A 22139-nucleotide genomic window follows, 5' to 3' on the forward strand; every position below is an offset into this window, starting at 1 on the left:
GATTGATGATTTTAGTTCAACTTTAAATGTTTATTTTCATTGTCTTTTATTCTAGTTAGAATGCTTATGTTATGATTGTGTTGGATATGTTAAAATTTAAAATTTCAATGTTTTTCATTTTTTGAAAAAATAAAAAACAAAAAACCGAAACCGAACCAGAAAAAACCGAACCGAAAAAAAACCGAACCGAAAAAAACCGAAAAGAAATGAACCGAACCGAACCGAACCGAAATTTCGGTTTGGTTTCGGTTTTGGCAAAAAACCGAACCGATTTAAACCGAACCCATGCCTAGCCATCTAGCAGCATCTGATTTTTTTTTTTTTGGGATTTCACAATTTTAACACATATACAAGATATGAAGAAAGAACAAACGTAAATAAAATATGTAAATTTGAATATAGTGAAGTATGCGATTACGGGAACGTGCAAAAATCGCACATAAATATTAATATAAAAATAGAATGATAATAAAATACTAATAAATTAATAATAAAATAGTAAAATATGAGTAAATATATAAAATAAGACTTTTACAAAAATATCTTTCGGATTCGTAGTTCCGTAAAATCTTTGTTGTAACTCCAAATTTGATTCCGCTTAAGCCAACGCGTTCGTAACGAGTACTACAAGGACATGCTAACATAATGGGTTATATGTCTCACAATACAATGGTCATTGAAAGTCTACAATTTCGCCTCAAATGGCATTTTCATAAATTCACACTTTTAAAATTAATAAAACTGTAAAATTAGGGACGGGTTATTACATTGATGTAAAAAATGCATTTCTGCATGAAAAGATTTAAAGGAAGAGGTCAGAGGTGTACATGGATTTTCTACCAGGATATGGCCTAGCAAACTCCAATGGGAAAGTATGTAGACTTCGAAAGGCACTGTATGGTCTGAAATAGTCACTTATAGCGTGGTTTGGGCTATTCACCCAAGAAATGAAGAAGTATGGGTATCGACAGGGTAACTCAGATTATACGTTGTTCCTTAAGCGCAAGGATGACAAAGTGACTTTGCTTATTATATGTGTGGATGATATGATCGTCGCGGGTGATGATACAATGGAAATTGGAACGCTGCAAGGATATTTGTCTTCTGAGTTTAAGATGAAAGACCTTAGGGGACTTAAATACTTCTTAGGGATTGAAGTTGCGAGGTCTCAGGAGGGAATATACTTATCACATCGAAAGTATATGTTGGATCTTTTGTTTGAAACTAGTATGCTAGGGTGTAAACACATTGATACACCTATTGTGCAGAATCACCATCTTGCTATCTATCAGGACCAAGTTCTAACAATAGAGAGAGGTATCAAAGGTTAGTAGGACGGTTGATTTACATATCACTCACAAGGCTTGATATTGCTTACGCAGCAAATGTGGTGAGTCAATTTATGCATGCTCCAAGTGAGGATCATATGGCGGCTATAATGCAAATTTTGAGTTACTTAAAGGGGGTTCCGAGGAAAGGACTAATGTACATGAAGCATGGACATATAGAGGTGAAATGGTACACTGATGTAGACTGGGCTAGAAATATTATTGATCGGTGTTCCACTTCAGGCTACTTTACGTTTGTAGCTGGTAACCTTGTAACCTGGAGAAGTAAAAGGCAGAATGTGGTGGCAAGGTCTTCGATAGAGGTTGAGTACAGGGGAATGACGCATGGTATTTGTGAGCTCATGTGGCTTCAAATTTTGCTTACGGAGATATGGTTTAAGCCCAATAGTCATATGCTATTGTACTGTGATAATTAGGCTGCGTGAGAGATAGCTAACAATTCGGTGGTTATCGAGGTTGAAGACAGATGAGTAGCTAACAATCCGATGGTTATCGAGGTTGAAGACAGATGAACATCCGGTGTTGGCAGATATTTTAACACATGTGGTTTCGACTAGGAGGTTTCAAGACTCACACGACAAGTTGGGCTTAGGAGATATCTATGCGCCAATTTGAGGGGGAATGTTGGCGTGAGTCAAAGTTTTAAGTTGATTAGAAGTTTATTTATATTTCCTAGTTTGGTTGTTACTCTCTTTAATATTTTGTGTCATAAGGAGAATAGTTGTGTATATATATATATATCCTCCATTGGGAGAAGAATAATTGAGAAATAGATTGAAACCCTTAAATTAATTTTATCTTTTCCTACCAATTTTTCCTAGAAAATTCACAACTTTTATGAGAAAATCAGCCCCAAGTTCCCAAATCCGAAAATAAGAGAAAGACGTAGGATTGGATGATATGCCTCCGTCTTTTGTTAATGGTTGTGTGACAATTAAGAGGAGGAAAGAAAAGATAAATGTTGCCAAGCAGCAAATTGACCGCAACGATATTTGCCTTTCTGAAGAGGTACCTCTTCAGCAAGTAAAAAAAGTAAAAAAGCAAAAAAGTATTGATTCGGAAAGAGAGGACGTGGTATTGATTGGGAAGATTTAATCATTGAAACCCTCATCCTTCATAAAGTAAAAAAGTAAAAGACGAGGAATCGAGAAGGGGTGGTACAATGCATTAGTGGAATTATATGTATTTTAACTCTGGGTTTGTGTGAGAGCTTCTCCACTTTGGAACATAAATGGGAGGAATGGGCCTCCACGTCTTCACAACTCCACGATCGAAGCGACATTTTTTTACTGAATTTTGTCTTGGTTTTTCAAATCTTACAGCTGATGCAATCATACAAGTTACAACGATGGACAAGGTCCATCCTTCACCTCCATCGACATGCTTCGGAGGACATCGGGCAACACATATGAGATTGGAGTCAATTTCATCGTCGTTTTCCAAGAGTGCATTGTTGATTTCATCGATTCGTACACAATGATTCTTTTTCAAGTTCATCTCAACAACAATCCAATGGTTATAGAGGTTGAGGAGAATGTACACCCTCTCATCATTGACCAACCATGATGTAGAAAATGGCTCCTCCCTCTCTCTTCACCGTTTTTAAAAGACTAGGTAAGAATGGAGTGGACGATTCAGGTTTATGGCCTTTGGTTGCTCTTTGAGTTAACCTCGCTGTGTAGTCGCGCTGATTGTACGATTGTAAATAATCTAGTGCCCAAAATCACACTCAGCATCATAATTGCCCAAATTTACATAATTAGCAGAAATTTTCTTGGATAGTTTACCAGAAATCAATCGTTTATATTGGTGCTCAACATTGTCCCTACCCTCCAAGCCTTTTCGTCATGCTTCCGGAAGAGATACATCTATAAATGAATATGTTGCAATACACAATTTTTAATTAAACTTTCACACCAATGCAATCCCAGCAGAATTGAAACACTCCATAAAGAATAGGGTTTACGGATTTACATCCGTTAACAGCCACCCTTCCTTGTCAATGAGCCGTCTCCAAAAGTCTGTATCTCCAACCGTTATATTCTCCAACTGGGCAACCCGACTAATAAGGTAACAAAAAAGCATTAACCATCATCATTCTAGTCATTTACTGAATATAAATTCCAAAGCACCAAAAGCAAAACACAATTATCACTTACTTGTTCCCAGCATTCTTCAAACTATTAAATTGATAGAAATATTCAAGCGTTTCAACCACACAGCCTGAATCGATTGATTTAAACGCTCCTCCTACTTCCACAATCTATCATCTTGTTTCGTGAGTTCTTTCCTTCACAGTTTTGCTCCCATTCAAATCAGTCTTGTAATAGTCTTTGCCTTAATATGTAATAGCCTAGCTTAGGGCGGAATTCCTTCTTTCACAGAACATGCTCCGTTAGCTCACCATCTAAATTTTTGGCACTTTCTCATGTCAAATGTCAATGCCGTGTGGCGCACCACTTTTTTCGTCTTCTTTGCCCCCCCTTGGTGCCCCCCAGTTTTTGTCATCACCCTAGTGTAGTGGACTTTCCTCTTTGTTCCAACGTGCTCACCCTCAGGTGTGTAAATAACAACATTATCATTAGAACTTTGGACTTCTGCATACTCATGCCCTATCCATGTAAAACCCTTCAATTTTGTTTTGTTTTACTTTTGAGGTATGATTTTATAGAAATTAATGGTTGGAATTAACTTTGGTAACCTTGACTTTGGTTTGGTTCAGCTAGGCTTTAGATGAGTCCACCTGCTATGGTGATGATGGAAGATGCTAAGGCTGAAGTTTTAGCTTCCAACAATTCAAATTCCGAGAGCAGCGATTCTGGTGTTCTCCAAGAACGATTTACTAATTTGTGCCAAGTTGCAACTTTTTGTCCCCTTTCGATTGTGATCGAAATTATTGTTTTGTTCTTTCTTATTGTAAATGTCATTTTGTTCGTAAAGTTTAGTATATAAACTGTACTTCTATTTACTTTTTGAATTTTTTGTTTTGTTTATGTTGTCGTTTCTTGATTTTAGTTTCTGTGGGTTTATATGGTTCTGATTACATAAGGTATTGTCATTGGACGAGCACTCTTACAAGCAAGCTGTAAATCTGTTCAAAGAAACCAAGATCTGTTATTTTCAAAAGCGTCAGCTATATTGAGACCAAGGATTAAAATATCGGCCGTGCAAATAATATCGGGACTCCAATTTACTGATATTTCGTGGGATATATCGTTATCGTTTTAGGTATCGGGAAAAAATCAACAAAAATGACAGATATAGACATTGAAACACATAATTTTGGTCTAAAACTTTCATAGATGTTATGTACATTATCAATGAATGTATTGAACAAATAAAACTCAAAATTTACTAATAATAAGATATACATATGATGAAATATAAGTGGTATGTAATGCGCGTTAACGAAAAATTTTCTAATAAAATGTTTATTAGAATGAATAAACCATGCATAAATAAATCCATAGTTTGTTTAAACATTAGATGTCACATTCCAAATTATTATATTCGTGGCTGTGAATGGACGAAATTGCCCTTAAGAAATACTAAATTTGTGAAGCTCAGGTTGCTAATTATCTAGGTTCCTAAGTTTGAAAATAAAATGGAATTTAATAAGGATGGAACTTAGATTTTTAGGTTAAAATGTTAAAGTTTGGTGTTTGGAGATTGGAATAAGGACCACGTGGGATCCCCACATCCCTCAAAACCCTCCTCATTTCCCGTTCACTGTCTTTCTCTCTCTTCCTTCACGATTTCTCACTCTCTCTGTCTCTCTCCTTCGAACTCACACGGACCACCACCAAAACCACCCTAAATCTATACCAACGTCAAGTTTGAGACCACCATTGGAATCCTGAGGACTTCACGATCACGTTGGTATCCATTTCAGGTAAGTTTTACTTCGGAAAACCTAGATTCTAAACTCCCCGTGAAAGTGCACTGTTCATGATCTTCGAATTGACTTTGTTTTAGGACAATCCAAGCTCATAGCAAGCTTGGTGAGGTCCCAAGGAAGCTCGGAGTGCTTCGTTGGAAGTTTTTGGACATAAGAACACGGAGATCGACAAGTTCAAAGTTTGGCCGGAGCTTTCGAGGCGTTTTCCGGCGAATCCCCGGCGAGTTAGGAGTCAAGGTAGGTATCAATCTCTTCGTCTCGTCAAGTACTACAACTTTCCTTTTTGTTTCACTCAATTTCGTTGAGTATTGAAGAAGTTATACTCATTTGAAAAATACCCAGTTTCCGGCGACCTCCGAGGCTTTCGAGGCAGTTTCCGGCCAAACCACGGCGAACTAGGTGTTGTGCAAGGTACCATTCTCTTTGTCTCTTCAAGGGCTACAACTTTCGTTTTTGAATCACTTGATTTCGTTGAGAAATGACAAAGTTATAGCAATTTGAAAAACTGCCCGGAAAACGGCCGCCGGAAAAACCAGTCCGGCGACCCAAGGAAGAAGAAGGTGCTACAGTAAAAATAAAAAATAAAAATAAAATTATTTTAAAAATATGTCGACGTCCGTGACGTCGAGTAGATCACTGTGGTATATTCATATACCTAAATTGAACACCGTATGAGAAAGTTATTGAAGATTGTTGGTTAGGTGTTCAAATAACGTTTTATAGTTTTCACATTTAGGTGAAAATGTGAATTGATGATCCGACCGTTGGATCATCACCAAACTTTGATACGTTGTAATACGTAATATTTGAGGATTATTGGAACTTACAGATTGGGAATCCGATTTGCGGATCTTCCGGAATTGGAATTGTAAGTCCATAATATAAAATGTTAACCGTCACTTAGTTTTGGAAATTGACGGAGATCCGACCGTTGGATGGTAATGAAATTTTAGGATGTTATCCTAGAGATATATTGTGGACCTCTGGAAGTTATGGATTTAAAATCTGAGTGGTGGATCTTCCGGATTGAACTACGTAGTGACGTATTTTATATAAGTTATATATTCTATCGATATGAATTCTGAGGTTGGAATTGATTATTGTTTTAGGCGCCGATCGTCATGACGCCTTGGCGTATTGTGCTAGGGAGTTGTAGGGCGAACTCCAGGTGAGTGGGCAGTTTTGTTTTCCGTATATATATATATACTTAACGTTTTCCCAGAAATTGAAAATGCATGAAATTATGTTTAAAATGAAATGCATATGAGTTATGTGGAAAAACGGGAAGTGAAATACCATGCATAGAATTGATATGAAAAGTATATAGAAATGTGAGTTGAAATGCCATGCATGAATTAATATATGATGCATATGTATGAATTGGTGCGGTGGACGCACAGGTAAGAATTAATATATGATGCATATGTATGAATTGGTGCGGTGGACGCACAGGTAAGAATTGATTTATGATGCATATGTATGAAATGGTGCGGTGGACGCACAGATGAGTATTTAATTACTGTTATGATGATGATGATATATATTGAGCTCAAATCCTGCACCATGGTTTAGTGCTTATAGTATTCACCGCATCGCACGCTCGCCTTGGATCCAAGTAGATGCTAGTCGTACAGTCCACGCGGAGTGGGTACGACAGACCAGTCGCGAGAGTGTTAGTGAGATTCCGACTGGTGGGTGACCTTAGATTATGTGCACAGATGATTTATGAGAAGCACTAGAGCGTAACTTGTGTGCAGAAGGCCGGACGGGTCACAGAGGTGACTCCGGTAGAGTGATAATGATAGATTTTGAGCTCTAGGTTCAACCGTATAGGGCTATTAGAGGGCCTACGGTTGATTACTTTCTTGCACCTGATATGATTATGTTGATGCATTCATACCTTATTACTGTTGAGATGATGTGGCATGGCATAATTAATATGAGAAATGTTGAGATGACATGGCATGGCCTGATTGATAAAGAGATAATGTTGAGATAGTAAAAATGAAGTTTTGAGAATATATATGTATATTTATATTTTACATTTCTGGGAAAGTATACAGGTTTTACGGAGAGGGGTTACAACGTTTTGAGAAATGTTTGGATTTGGAAAAGAATTGTTTTACTGACCCACTCAATTTTGGTTTTGCGCCCCTCCAGGTTCAGGAATCACAAAGGTGTGGTGACTACGAGGAATTCGACGGTGTTCTGACAGATTGGACAAAATTAGGACTCACCTTCGGGTGTATCAATTTAAATTGTATCTTAAAGCTTCCGTACTGTGCAAATGGTTACGTCACTCTCACGTGACGGCCAGCATGCCCTCCTTCGGGACGGGGTGTGTCAGTTGGTATCAGAGCATGGTTGCAATCTTGGACATCTGGAGAAGTTTCTAGTGAATTCTGTCAGAACTACACCGCCTCGTAGCAAGCCACGTAGTTAGAGGAACTTAGTCTCCCTGATTTAGCGGTTTAGGGGGAAACTATTATTATGGTGATTCAGTATATTATCAAAATGGACATTTTAAGTTGGGTAATGAGTTGAACTTGAATCACTTAAGAGAAATGATGAACCTGAGGGAACAAAGTAACGGTTTAACCATTTGGAAAAGATGTTTCAGATTATGCAAGTCAAAGGAATCTTCCTTCTGACAGGGGGTCGAGACGACTACCTGGTTTTGGGTATGAATTTGTATCCTGGTGGAAACAGGAGTATGATTTGTTGTCACCGGAGGAACAGCCGATTTAAAATTGTTTAAGGACTTGTTTAAGGAAAAGTTTATCCCTCCGGCATTTATCGATGGTAGTAAACAAGAGTTTACAAATATGAGACAAGGAAGGTGATGATCGAGGGATATTATAGAAAGTTTTCAGACTTGCCTCGTTCCATCCAGATATTGTTGTTAATTTGGTGGAGGTGCTATGTTGTTTTAAGCTGGGTGGCAAAAGGGAAGTGGTATTTTGGGTGACCACTATCCATTGTAGTTCTTATCAGGAGTATGCTAGATGTTGTTGAGCCTTGAGGACTCTGAGAACATGAGCAACGAGAATAAAGAAGAATAAGAAAAGAATGGGAATTAAAAGAAGACGATAAAGTTAATGATTCGTCATATCAAGGATATAGAAAGATTCAGAGCTTCGAAAGAAGTGAAGCTAGAGTTAATTCTTCCAGCTGAGGTTTTAATGTCGCTGGTCAGAGTAAAAGTGATGGATATACTAGTAATCCCAGATATTTGAGACAAGGTGTCTCGAGTAAAGGAAATGTACCTTGTGCAGCAGGTACAAAATTAACACTTTGGGAAGTGTGAAATTAATGAATGTGTTTATGTGAACAGAGGGGACACAGAATTGTGAATCGTCCCTAGAATCAGTTGTACCCAACAGTTTTCCATGATATCATAGTGTCGATTCAGAAGAGTTATAAACTTAGTAGTTTGGTCGGATTGACTGTGAGTACAGAGAAATTTGATGAGTTATATGTTCAGCCGTACAGGCCACGAGAAGTGGATTCGATTGACACATGCGAAATTTGTGAGTTATAGGCTCGGCCGTACCGACCACGCGGAGTGGATCCGGCCGACGTATTATTGAGATAAGAGTTGAATCAACCGTATTGGTCATTCTAGTTGACTTCGGCTGATATATTTCTTATTATGTATGATATTACCTAGAGAGTGGTAAATAAATGCAGTTGAGACGAGTGTATGTATTTTGCATTGAGTGACAAAATAGTAATGTTATATCTTTGAGAGTGGTTGCCTACTTATCGAGACAACGATGATTTATCAGTATTGCGGGCTGCAGACCGTAATATTAATAACTCATTTGTGGATTCGTTAAGCAAGCAAACCGGTAGGTTATTTTATGTTAGTGTTGTACTTATTCAGAATGCTTAGTAGTAATAAAGTATGTATTGTATCAGTTAATTCTGTTCCATTAGATTGGTTGGTTATAATTGTGACTAGATGGATTGTTACGGGAAACCAGTCACTTTCCATCGATCTGGATGATCAGAGGTTACCTTAATGAGTGGGCATGCAAAGTGAAGTGAGTTCAGCCATTATTTATGCTGTGAAAGTAAAGAGATTGTTTTGAAAGGCTGCCCAAAAATACTTAGCTCATGTGGTGCTAAATGATGTTGTTTGGAGTAGTGTGAATAATGTCGAAAGAGTTAGACTTTTCTTGATGTCTTCCCTGAAAGTATACCTGGATTGTCTTCAGGCAGAGATATGAGGTTCATTATTGATTTGTTGCCAGGTATAAATTTATATTGGAGATTGGTTCATGATGAGTTAAGGGAATTGGAAATTCAGTTGAAAGAATTGGTTGATAAAAGTTTTATTCAACCTAGTACAACACTTTTGAGGAGCCCCAGTTTGTTGGTGAGGAAGAAAATGGATCTTGAGACTGTTCATTGATTATAGACAATGGAGTCGGGTAACGATTGAGAACCGTTATCCATGGTGATGTACTGATGTTTATTTAACCAGCTCAGAAGTAATTGCGAAGATTCAAAGATTGAATTGAGATCTGGTTACTACCAATTGAATATTTTAAGTGACGTTGATCATAAGATGGTTTTCTGGACTTGTTATAGTCTTTATGAAGTTTGGTGATGCTATATGGATACTCATGCTGTTTTATGAGTTGATGGATGAAGTATTCCAATAATGCCTTGATAAATTGATATCATTTTCATTGAAGATATTCTGGCATATTCTGAGCCAGAGTAGAGCATGTAAACGTATTAAGTCGATGAAGCAAAGATTGAGAGAACGTTGGTTGTATGCTAAGTTTAGCAAAGGCTAAAGTTAAATGAATCAAGTGGCATTCTGAGAATTGTTATGTCTACTTAAGGTATTCAAGTGAATCCTTAAAGGATAGCAGAAATTGAGAAATTGGAACAACCACGAGCTGTAATTGAGATTCGGAATTTCTTAGCTTACCAGGCTATCTTGGATGGTTGTGAAAGATTTTTCAGTCATTGCTTTGTCATTGACGAGACTGTTGAGAAAAGAGGTTATGTATGAGTGGGAAGGAAATTGTGAGCAAAGGATTCAACAACTGAAGTATTTCCTCACTCATGCACGTATTTTGGTATTCCCAAAGAATAGTGGTAAACATAAATTTTTAGTGATGTTTCTTGAATGGTATTGGAGGCATGTTGATGCAAATGTTAGGGTGATTGCATACGTTTCACGATAAAAGGAACCTCATGAGATGAATTACCCTACGGGTGACTTGGAAGTCATGATTACCATTCTTGCTGTGAAGTTATGAAGACATTATATTTTAGTGGGAATGCAAGATTTTTTTTTACGAATCCAAAAAGTCTTCAATATCCATTACTTGGAAGGATTTTGATAGGAGGCAGCGAATGTGAATTGTATTGCTTAATAAACATGATTGTACGATCAGGGTGATCGTAAAGTTTGTTCTAGCTCAAGCACTTGGTGAGAAGACTACAGTAAGATTAATGTCTGGCACGTTTGCCAAGAGTATCATCTTGTGGATTGAAAACCAATGGAAGAAAAATTAAAAATGGAAGATCGAGAAGAAGTTATACTTGTTAAATTTCAAGTTAAGTCTATTTGGTAAGGTCGTACTCGAGACTCAAATGCTTGACGAAGGAATTCAAGAATTAACCGAGGCAGAATTGGATGGTATGTTTATGCAAGAGAATGGGACGTATGTGCCAAATTATGTGGAATTAAAGAAAGCAATTTTGACGATGTACACTGTTAAGTTTTTGGGTATGTTGGTTACTTCTAAGTTTTGGATAGCGTATAAGAAGCTTGGTTACCAAGTTACCTTATAGTACACCTTTGTGTTGGACAGAAGTTGTCAAAAGAGTTCTTACGGGCCCTGAGACTATGGATGAGTCTCCTCAAAATATTCAGGTGAGTAAGTTAACCTGAAAGTAGCCAGGAATGACAAAAGAGATTAACAGATGGATATGCCACTAATCGAGTGTATAACGTAGATGATTTTATATTTTTGGAAACTTCATCATGAAAAGAAATAGTAAGATTTGGAAAGTAGACAAGATAAGATTTAAACACATCAGACCGTTTTGATCATTAAAAGAATCGATGAAGTTGCATACAAGTTTGTGATGCCTTCAGAATTGGCTAAGACACATAATGTATTTTGTGTTCGATGCGTTGTCACTAGGTGGTAGATTTGTCACATGGGATTATGGTGTAACTATTGAGAATTAAATTGGATTCGACTTGATAAGGAACCAAGGACGACTTTGGATTGGAAAAAGAAGGTCCTGAGAATTAAGACAGAGTAAGTAGTAAAAGCTTTGTGAAGGAAATCATTCAGTGGAAGAAAATTACGTGGGAGAAAAAGAATCGGATGAAAGAAACTTACCGAGGTTGGTATAAGTGTTGATGAATTGGTTGGTTGCTGGAATTTCGGGGACGAAATTCTATAAGGAGGGAAGATTGTCACAGCCCGTTCCAAATTATTATATTCGTGGCTGTGAATGGACGAAATTGCCCTTAAGAAATACTAAATTTGTGAAGCTCAGGTTGCTAATTATCTAGGTTCCTAAGTTTGAAAATAAAATGGAATTTAATAAGGATGGAACTTAGATTTTTAGGTTAAAATGTTAAAGTTTGGTGTTTGGAGATTGGAATAAGGACCACGTGGGATCCCCACATCCCTCAAAACCCTCCTCATTTCCCGTTCACTGTCTTTCTCTCTCTTCCTTCACGATTTCTCACTCTCTCTGTCTCTCTCCTTCGAACTCACACGGACCACCACCAAAACCACCCTAAATCTATACCAACGTCAAGTTTGAGACCACCATTGGAATCCTGAGGACTTCACGATCACGTTGGTATCCATTTCAGGTAAGTTTTACTTCGGAAAACCTAGATTCTAAACTCCCCGTGAAAGTGCACTGTTCATGATCTTCGAATTGACTTTGTTTTAGGACAATCCAAGCTCATAGCAAGCTTGGTGAGGTCCCAAGGAAGCTCGGAGTGCTTCGTTGGAAGTTTTTGGACATAAGAACACGGAGATCGACAAGTTCAAAGTTTGGCCGGAGCTTTCGAGGCGTTTTCCGGCGAATCCCCGGCGAGTTAGGAGTCAAGGTAGGTATCAATCTCTTCGTCTCGTCAAGTACTACAACTTTCCTTTTTGTTTCACTCAATTTCGTTGAGTATTGAAGAAGTTATACTCATTTGAAAAATACCCAGTTTCCGGCGACCTCCGAGGCTTTCGAGGCAGTTTCCGGCCAAACCACGGCGAACTAGGTGTTGTGCAAGGTACCATTCTCTTTGTCTCTTCAAGGGCTACAACTTTCGTTTTTGAATCACTTGATTTCGTTGAGAAATGACAAAGTTATAGCAATTTGAAAAACTGCCCGGAAAACGGCCGCCGGAAAAACCAGTCCGGCGACCCAAGGAAGAAGAAGGTGCTACAGTAAAAATAAAAAATAAAAATAAAATTATTTTAAAAATATGTCGACGTCCGTGACGTCGAGTAGATCACTGTGGTATATTCATATACCTAAATTGAACACCGTATGAGAAAGTTATTGAAGATTGTTGGTTAGGTGTTCAAATAACGTTTTATAGTTTTCACATTTAGGTGAAAATGTGAATTGATGATCCGACCGTTGGATCATCACCAAACTTTGATACGTTGTAATACGTAATATTTGAGGATTATTGGAACTTACAGATTGGGAATCCGATTTGCGGATCTTCCGGAATTGGAATTGTAAGTCCATAATATAAAATGTTAACCGTCACTTAGTTTTGGAAATTGACGGAGATCCGACCGTTGGATGGTAATGAAATTTTAGGATGTTATCCTAGAGATATATTGTGGACCTCTGGAAGTTATGGATTTAAAATCTGAGTGGTGGATCTTCCGGATTGAACTACGTAGTGACGTATTTTATATAAGTTATATATTCTATCGATATGAATTCTGAGGTTGGAATTGATTATTGTTTTAGGCGCCGATCGTCATGACGCCTTGGCGTATTGTGCTAGGGAGTTGTAGGGCGAACTCCAGGTGAGTGGGCAGTTTTGTTTTCCGTATATATATATATACTTAACGTTTTCCCAGAAATTGAAAATGCATGAAATTATGTTTAAAATGAAATGCATATGAGTTATGTGGAAAAACGGGAAGTGAAATACCATGCATAGAATTGATATGAAAAGTATATAGAAATGTGAGTTGAAATGCCATGCATGAATTAATATATGATGCATATGTATGAATTGGTGCGGTGGACGCACAGGTAAGAATTAATATATGATGCATATGTATGAATTGGTGCGGTGGACGCACAGGTAAGAATTGATTTATGATGCATATGTATGAAATGGTGCGGTGGACGCACAGATGAGTATTTAATTACTGTTATGATGATGATGATATATATTGAGCTCAAATCCTGCACCATGGTTTAGTGCTTATAGTATTCACCGCATCGCACGCTCGCCTTGGATCCAAGTAGATGCTAGTCGTACAGTCCACGCGGAGTGGGTACGACAGACCAGTCGCGAGAGTGTTAGTGAGATTCCGACTGGTGGGTGACCTTAGATTATGTGCACAGATGATTTATGAGAAGCACTAGAGCGTAACTTGTGTGCAGAAGGCCGGACGGGTCACAGAGGTGACTCCGGTAGAGTGATAATGATAGATTTTGAGCTCTAGGTTCAACCGTATAGGGCTATTAGAGGGCCTACGGTTGATTACTTTCTTGCACCTGATATGATTATGTTGATGCATTCATACCTTATTACTGTTGAGATGATGTGGCATGGCATAATTAATATGAGAAATGTTGAGATGACATGGCATGGCCTGATTGATAAAGAGATAATGTTGAGATAGTAAAAATGAAGTTTTGAGAATATATATGTATATTTATATTTTACATTTCTGGGAAAGTATACAGGTTTTACGGAGAGGGGTTACAACGTTTTGAGAAATGTTTGGATTTGGAAAAGAATTGTTTTACTGACCCACTCAATTTTGGTTTTGCGCCCCTCCAGGTTCAGGAATCACAAAGGTGTGGTGACTACGAGGAATTCGACGGTGTTCTGACAGATTGGACAAAATTAGGACTCACCTTCGGGTGTATCAATTTAAATTGTATCTTAAAGCTTCCGTACTGTGCAAATGGTTACGTCACTCTCACGTGACGGCCAGCATGCCCTCCTTCGGGACGGGGTGTGTCATTAGATTACAATTTAGATAAGTGTCCAATGATGTGAGAATTACTTGACACACAAATTAAACCCTCTTTTTGTCAATTGTAGTATAAGTATAAGTAGGGTATCGTTCTAGGCCGGGGATTAGGAGGGCTTGCTAAAACCTCTTAAAAACATAAAAAACAAAGTTAAAAATATTAAACAAGACTCAAGGACACAAAACTAGGCTAAAAACTCTAATAATTCGAAACACACTTAAAATGACTCAAAATAATAAAAACAATCAAAATAGACACTAGGAACTGAAATGGACGGAAATTAAATTAAAAGACTAACAATAAAGAAAACTAACTAAATAATATAATTTAATAATGGATGGGTGTTTGGTTTTGATGAAAAGTAAATTAAACTTAATTAAATTACAGAATTGACAAAAACATAAAATTAAGGTAAAATGATAAATGACGGACTAGCTAGAGGGTTCTTCTCCACACATGACACATATGCAACCTAAATTGATTTTCAGTTGTTCTTTCAATAAATTGTAAATCTCAACGCCCCAAATTAACCGTGAATTGCACTAATTAACCCTTAGTTTTTCCACAAGTTATTGGGTTGGATGATTGCATACGACAACCCAAAACATTCCCTACAAGTTCCCTACATGAATTGCATAATAGAGATACAAGCAAGAATCATTAAGTTCTATGAAAAATATAAGCATTGACGAGGCACTCGTTACTATGATTTGCATGAAACTTATGCCAAGAATTTACTTAACGTGATTGTGACTAGCAACCTTTACTACTTGTGAATATAAGTTCATAACGATTAGGTGAAATTCACTTATATTCTAGCATCAAATTCATGCATGTAAATTAAGCGTGCACTCTCAACCAACATACACAAATCAGTTTTTATACGAACGGATAAGTAAATTGAATTCACAACTTATGAAATCACAACTGAAGGTAATCAATTCATATTACAAATATATACATGACTTTGAATTAACCTCTAGCCAAAATAAATTTAGTTACACATTATTAAAACAGAAATAAAACATGAGTTTGAGAAAATATACAACCCTTTTATTTTTCTTCTGCTGCCGTCTCCCTCTGACTTGCGTCAGTCCTCACTGCCTTTACTGTCAGTTTCTTCCCCCCCGTGCTGCTTTGTTTTGCTGCACCTCTGACCTGGTCTTTTTTTTATTTTCTTTTTCTGGCAGCCTTGCTGCCTTCCCTCGGTTTCTGTTTCTCCTCCCTATTTCTGCTCGGTTTCTCACGCTGCCAAGGCAACTCTTCTCGCGTGCTGACCCCTGTCCTCCCGCTGACTTCTGTCCGTGTGGACTCTGCACGTCAGCTCCCCCTTCGGTTTCTGCTGCCGCAAGGCAGCTTTTGCTTCTCTCCCTCTGACTTGCCCTCTCTATTTTCTTTTTCTCCTTTCTTTTAAAAGCCCCCGGGAAGCTCAGCTCCCCCACTCTTTTATTCTTTTATTTCTGACCTACTCCCCACTACTATTTTTCTATTCTTTCCACCTACCTTCTCCACTCTGTCCGTGCCCTCTCCCCTTTCTTATTTCTGTTTCTTTCTTTTCTTTTACAAAACATTCAAACATCATTATTATTATTTATTTATTATTATATATTTTTTAATTTAATTTAAAAGCTGATCTACACAGACAATTTTGACGAATTTATTACATAAAATTTCACTTGTTCTATTTTTATTTTCTTTGCATAACAAATCCTATAAACACAAAAATAACGTAAATAGCTCAAAAATATAAGGAACTAACTAAGAAAAGACGAGTGAATTTGAAGTAAAAATATATATAAATATGATCCGATCAAATACCCCCATACTTAGCTTTTGCTAGTCCTCGAGCAAAACAAAGAAAACATGAAAAAGTACTAACATGAAAAACATTAGTTTCCCCCTATGTGACCCTCATAGAATTTCATTTGAGAACACAAATCATCAAGAACCATAGCTAGCACCAAACAAGTTAATCCAAGTTCATCTTCCTTATTCAAATATTAGCAGTAATCTTTGAATCATCCTTGAGGTGTAGTGTGTGAGATAGCCATGCTAATGCAATTTCAAGTTTTTATTTTTAAAATCATCATATGCGAACTAGCGACCTTCTCACGGGATATGCACTCAATCACACATGTGTTTAGTTTAAATGTGTTTCGCTCAAAGAAATCAAATGTGAAATTTCTACCATAAGCTTGCATAAAGATCACTTCTCCACAGTCATAATTGCAAAACTTAAATCAAGAGGACTTTTATTGGATGTAATGAGGTTTAGGGATAGGGTTATTGAAACGATAGAATAGGAAAACACAAGTTCCAAGCTACATTGCAAGCAATTCTTTTCTTTAGATTTATAAGAACTCAAGCTCTCCAACGATTCTTCTTAAACCTCCAACCACACCCTTAAACTGAAAATTAAACAACTTTTTATTTCATTTGTATACAATCTTTCTTTTTTTCTTTTTTTTTTTTTTTCTTTTTTTTTTTTTTTTTTTTTTTTTTTTTTAACTACAAACATGAAATACCCCCACACTTATTCTTTTGCCAAACACCTTCAAAGTACTTCACAAACATTTTTCATAAGACGATCTCACATTGCTCACTAGCTTGCTTGGAAAGGGTAAGGAAAAATGTTTCAGGTATAAGGGTAGACATATATGGTGATAAGAAATAAAAGGCTCAACAAACACGGCTCAAATTGGCAATCTAATGATATCATTTTTATTTGGGAAACATGGTTATTTGGGCCATAGTGGTAAACCTAATGCCTCTATCATTTCCAAGTTCATGCAATCAATGACAAACATTTCGAAAGATCGTTACGCAAGTTCTAGAGATGTATCTCACATAAGTTCATCACACATGAAAGAATAGGAGTGTATGAAAAATGCACACACTTTCAATCGGCTCAAAAACTCACATAGGATGTATATGGTCACTAAATTCACATATGAAGCTTTAAGTCATGCTTTAGTTTCACATCAACAAGGCTATGTGCATTTGGTTTTTTCAAAGATGATCAAACATGTACAAAACTAACAAGAGAATTAGGAATTTCACAAAACACATGTTAACTAAGTTCTTGATGATCATGGTTCAAATTTGATCCAATTATATCATTGGGTCGGGAAACTAACAAAAATCTAATTCAAAACAATAAGGGAAACAAGACAATATTTTTGGATTTTTAAATTTTCCGATTTTTTTTTTTTTATTATTTTTTTCTTTTAAAAGAAAACAAAACTAATTAAGAAAACAAAAAGCAACAACATGGAAACAAATGAAACTCGTTCGTAGTTGAAGGTACAAAAAAAAATTTCAATTTGGTCATTTTTTATACTCTTTACCCCCAAACTTAAACTGGACATTGTCCCCAATGTCAGAAAACACTATAATGCAAAAATAAATAAAATAAACAAAATAATAAAAAAAATAAAATAAAGCAATTGGACTGAAAACTTCCCTAATTTGCAGTAAAATCAAGCGATGACCCCCCAAGCTAAAATTCTGCAATCAACTTCAAGGGTGGAAATAACCAAAAGTTCCTGCAAAGAAAAGAAATAATTCAGTTAAGGACGCAAGATAATGTAGAAAAATGCAAACGAAAAATTGAAAATGAAAATAAAAGATAATGAATAGAACTAATAGGTGATCATTGGCCGTGCTTGTTGACTTTCCACAGCTTTCCTCTTGAACGGGGTGACACTTAGCTTTTTACTATTTGATGATATTGTACGGCGGAGCTTTGCTCTTTGGGAATGTTGCAGTTCCTTATTTGTTCTCCAAGCAGATGTGGCAGCTTCTCTTGTTCTTCATCTCAGACTCCTTGTGCTGGGTTGATTGTACGAGCTGCATTCTTCTCTGCTTGTTTCCTCTGCATGGCGGGCAGGCACGAGGGAGAGGTGTTGGTCTGTTTCTTTCTTCAATCTTTCCAAGTGCCCACCTCTTGCTCTCTTTCTCCTTGTCCCTAGCTGAGGATGAATCAGCACGTTGTCTCCACATGCTTCGAGGTATCATCTTCACTTCCCTTATAAGTGAGAACCAAAGCGAAAGCACAAGATGATGAGTACTCGAGAGCAGGGTTTGGTAAGCAATCAGGAACAAGGAGAAGGAAGGAGAAAGCATGATATGAGATACTCTTGCTTTCAACCTTTATGATATGAAATACTTTTGCTTTGAAATGGGTTCTTCGCAGGAGTATCCCAAGGAATTAGGAACACAGAGTAACTTAGGAGGATTCTTTGGGAATGCATTTTCAGAGATGAAGAAGTGCTGAGAGCGAAGTGCTGAGAGAGTGTGCCTTTGCTGTGGAAGGCGAAGGTAGAAACTTATAGGACTTCTCTTCACAACCGGAACTGTTATCTCACTCATTGTCGGCAGCCGGTGGATGGATGAATAGTACAAATTACGCGCTTTCTGACAAAGCTGCCCGTAATTTCCGCAAAGCTGCCAGTTGCATGTGACAAATGCTGACTAGGCTGAGAGAGACAGATGGTTGGAATCGGCACTTCGACAGACTGCCCGTGATTTTCGCAGAACTGAGTTTGCCTGTGACGGGTGACAACACGTCTGGACGAATTGATCTTTCGAAATTCGGGATTCGGTTCGTGGTTTCTGAGCAAGCCCAACTTTTAAGAAATTAAACGCCTCTTTTGAGAAAAGAATCCAGCTTTTGAGAACGGAGCCCCGACTCTTCGATTTGCGAGAGGACGCTTCTTCAATTTCTGAGGAGCGCCTCTCCGATTTCTTCTTTTTATAGAGGCGCTAATTTTGTTCCACAACACACTTGAGCTCCCTCTTGTAAACCCTCCCTTCGTGCACTTCCAAAATCTTGATCAGTCAGACTCTCCTTTTTCTTCACCACCTTTGAAAAATGTCTGGCCCTTCCGATCGTCGTTTTGACTTGAACCTTGGTGAAGAGGCAGCTCCGCCTTCACCAGACAACATATGGCGCCCATCCTTCATATCCCCTACCGGTCCCCTTACCGTGGGGGATTCGGTGATGAAAAATGATATGACAGCTGCGGTGGTGGCCCGGAACCTTGTCACCCCAAGAGATAACAGACTGCTCGCTAGACGGTCTGATGAATTGGCGGTTAAGGAGTCTCTGGCTCTTAGCGTGCAGTGTGCGGGTTCCGTGTCCAACATGGCCCAACGCCTATTTGCCCGAACCCGTCACGTTGAATCGTTGGTGGCTGAAATACAGAGTCTCAAAGAGGAGATTAGAGAACTCAAGCATGAAAATAAACAATTGCATAAGCTTGCACACAACTATGCCACAACCATGAAGAGGAAAATTGACCAGATACATGAATCTGATGGTCAAATTTTACTTGATCATCGGAGGTTTGTGGGTTTGTTCCAACCACATCTGCCTTCGTCTTCTGGAGCAGCACCGCGTAGTGAAGCTCCAACTGATCAACCTCAGCCGCCTCCTCCTTTTGTGGCCCCGCCGACTGCAGAAGCCCCGCCTACTACTGAAGCACCACCCGACCAATGAATACGATTAGTTTACATCATTGTAAAATATTTGTACTTTTTTTTTGTTTTTTTTTTTTGTTTTTTTTTTTTGTTTTTTTTTTGTTTTTTTTTTTTTGTATATATTTTTTTTTTATCATTAATTTTAAATTTTATCTTTTTATTTTTATTTTTTTATTTTTTTATTTTTATATATGTAAATTAATGTAAAGAGACTTTATCTACCCTAAACAAGATTCACACGCAAGTAAACTAACAGTTAATGAACTTAAACAAGGTAAAATAAATGCAGTAAAGAGAAGGGTTTAGGAATGCAAATCTGATCGGAAAAAGATTTGTTGAGCAATTTCAAAGTCTCCCTTCGTTGAATGCTTGGGTTGCCTCCCAAGAAGCGCTTGATTTAACGTCTTTAGCCGGACGAATCTTTCCTTTAAACTCCCCTCGGCTCCAAAGCATGGAATTTATCTTTTAATGGGAGGTGATACTTGAAATGATTCGGCAATGGTTTGAATTCACGAGTGGGTGCCTGAATCATCAAAATCAGAAAAATGTTAGTATAAATAAAAATTAAAATTGGAGAAGATGGCTTACTTTCTTTTTCCGGCACAAACTCAATGACAAACACCACATTTTTGAACATTTCCGGGACTTTGAACTTGACCAGGTTTACTATGATAGTTGTGGCTTGTCCCAGGTCATCCTCCTCCTCTTCTGCTTGCAGCAGCAATTCATCCATGTTCGGGCTGTGTTTGGATGGTTCTGGGACAGCTTCATCCTTCATGTCACCTTCCAAAGTGATAGCTTCATCGATTTCAACTTCTGCCTTTGAATTTGCAATGTTTGAGTTGGAAAGTTCGCTTTGATCTCGAATCTGTGCCATGAATTCCACAATCTGCCCAACTTGCATCTCCAATTCGTCCACTCTTTTGACTCGGTCTTGCATCTCCTGGTTTTGATTTTCTACTCCCTGATTCAAAGAGGTGAGTAACTTATTAAGTGTATCATTATCCAAGGATGTACCTGAATTGAATTGGGTTGATTGTTGTGGTGGCTGTGACGGTTCATATGGCCACTGATAGAACTCTTCCGATGGCGGCAATTGTTCTTCTTTTTGTGAACCTTGTACCGAAGAAATTAATTCTTCAAGCATTTGATTATAATCCACGGGCATACTTTGATTCGATTGGAATTGTTGTGGGGGATGCTGTGGTGGCTGCATAGGTCTTGAATAGAACGCGTCTTCTTGCTGCCAATATCCACCTTGTTGGAATTGTTGAGGTTCTCCCCACATGTAATCTGAATAATCTCTCCAATCTGAATTGTAAGCATTGGAAAACATGTTGCCCCTTGATTGGTTATGGCCTTGATATCCCCAAACATCTTCATTTGCAGAAAATTGAGGACCTTGATATCCTTGCCCATAGGGCACATCAAGTGTAGGGACACTTGGCATTGTGGTCCGTTCGGTATTATGAGTTAATTGAGCAGTGAGCTGTGCCAATAGATCTTGAATGCTAGTAGAATCCAGGTCTTGCTCCATTTGTACCTCAATTCAAAGAAAGAAAAATAAATCAAATATCAAAAGTAACATACACAAACACAAATAAACATAAGCAAAAACAAAAATAAAAGGATTAGCAAAGTTGCTAATCCCCGGCAACGGCGCCAAAATTTGATGTGAGAATTACTTGACACACAAATTAAACCCTCTTTTTGTCAATTGTAGTATAAGTATAAGTAGGGTATCGTTCTAGGCCGGGGATTAGGAGGGCTTGCTAAAACCTCTTAAAAACATAAAAAACAAAGTTAAAAATATTAAACAAGACTCAAGGACACAAAACTAGGCTAAAAACTCTAATAATTCGAAACACACTTAAAATGACTCAAAATAATAAAAACAATCAAAATAGACACTAGGAACTGAAATGGACGGAAATTAAATTAAAAGACTAACAATAAAGAAAACTAACTAAATAATATAATTTAATAATGGATGGGTGTTTGGTTTTGATGAAAAGTAAATTAAACTTAATTAAATTACAGAATTGACAAAAACATAAAATTAAGGTAAAATGATAAATGACGGACTAGCTAGAGGGTTCTTCTCCACACATGACACATATGCAACCTAAATTGATTTTCAGTTGTTCTTTCAATAAATTGTAAATCTCAACGCCCCAAATTAACCG

General features: G+C 37.6%; 2 long non-coding RNA genes across 2 annotated transcripts; both read left to right on the plus strand.

Moving 5' to 3' along the window:
• The first annotated feature begins 5020 nt into the window (after positions 1 to 5020).
• Positions 5021 to 7626, plus strand: LOC139197708 (uncharacterized). The gene is made up of 5 exons (XR_011583214.1): positions 5021 to 5241; positions 5325 to 5484; positions 5590 to 5658; positions 6357 to 6415; positions 7408 to 7626. It is a non-coding gene; the product is annotated as an uncharacterized lncRNA (long non-coding RNA).
• Positions 7627 to 11922: 4296 nt separating this feature from the next.
• LOC139197702 (uncharacterized) lies at positions 11923 to 14541 on the plus strand. The gene is made up of 5 exons (XR_011583213.1): positions 11923 to 12109; positions 12193 to 12352; positions 12458 to 12526; positions 13225 to 13283; positions 14276 to 14541. It is a non-coding gene; the product is annotated as an uncharacterized lncRNA (long non-coding RNA).
• Positions 14542 to 22139: the final 7598 nt, after the last annotated feature.

Source organism: Malus domestica, chromosome 01, assembly GCF_042453785.1.
Source record: "Malus domestica chromosome 01, GDT2T_hap1".
NCBI classification, from domain to species: domain Eukaryota; kingdom Viridiplantae; phylum Streptophyta; class Magnoliopsida; order Rosales; family Rosaceae; genus Malus; species Malus domestica.